Source organism: Egretta garzetta, unplaced genomic scaffold, assembly GCF_000687185.1.
Source record: "Egretta garzetta isolate BGI_Z169 unplaced genomic scaffold, ASM68718v1 scaffold211, whole genome shotgun sequence".
Taxonomy (NCBI): domain Eukaryota; kingdom Metazoa; phylum Chordata; class Aves; order Pelecaniformes; family Ardeidae; genus Egretta; species Egretta garzetta.
Genome location: NW_009258673.1, coordinates 79,565 through 80,069, shown reverse-complemented (window position 1 = coordinate 80,069; position 505 = coordinate 79,565). Strand labels below are relative to the sequence as shown.

Sequence of the window (505 nt, the reverse complement as noted above, 5' to 3'; positions counted from 1 at the left end):
CCCACCCAACGAAACCCCCCTCGATAATTTGTAATCAAAGCGGCCGGGGGATCAGCTGTCCATCTCAGCCCCAAGATGCGTCTTCTAAGGCAGATCCTGGTGGATTTGCAGTAAATTTATGGAAGTTTTAGTGCTCCTGACAGGCGGCTTTCAGGTGAGCGATGGCACTAACGGCATCGATGGCTACGTCTAACGAGGATGAGATGACGCTTCTGCTGGGCGGACGGGAAGGGGCCCCTCCCGCCACCCCCCTGCGCACCCCAAGCAGCACCCGCGCCTGCTCAGACTCCTCTGCTGCCATTGAACCAAGAAATCCCTGCCTGTAATGGGTAACAACATTTCCCGAGATGAGAAAGTCAAAAGTTGGGACTGGAGAGTAGAGACGTGACACCAAAAGAAATCCCAGTCTATTTTTTTTATTATTAATTTCTGAGCTACTTAAGATTTTCCATCCTGAAGACGATACCATAGCACTTCATCCCCTCGTCTCGTCAGTGACCGGGCA

At 51.9% G+C, this 505-nt stretch overlaps 1 protein-coding gene across 1 annotated transcript in view; it reads right to left on the bottom strand.

Annotated features, from left to right (window-relative positions):
- NR6A1 (nuclear receptor subfamily 6 group A member 1) overlaps nt 1–505 on the bottom strand; it is a gene marked incomplete at its 5' end in the record, with an annotated part of 21,194 nt that overhangs the window by 19,776 nt on the left and 913 nt on the right. The gene's annotated exons all lie outside the window — the stretch shown is intronic.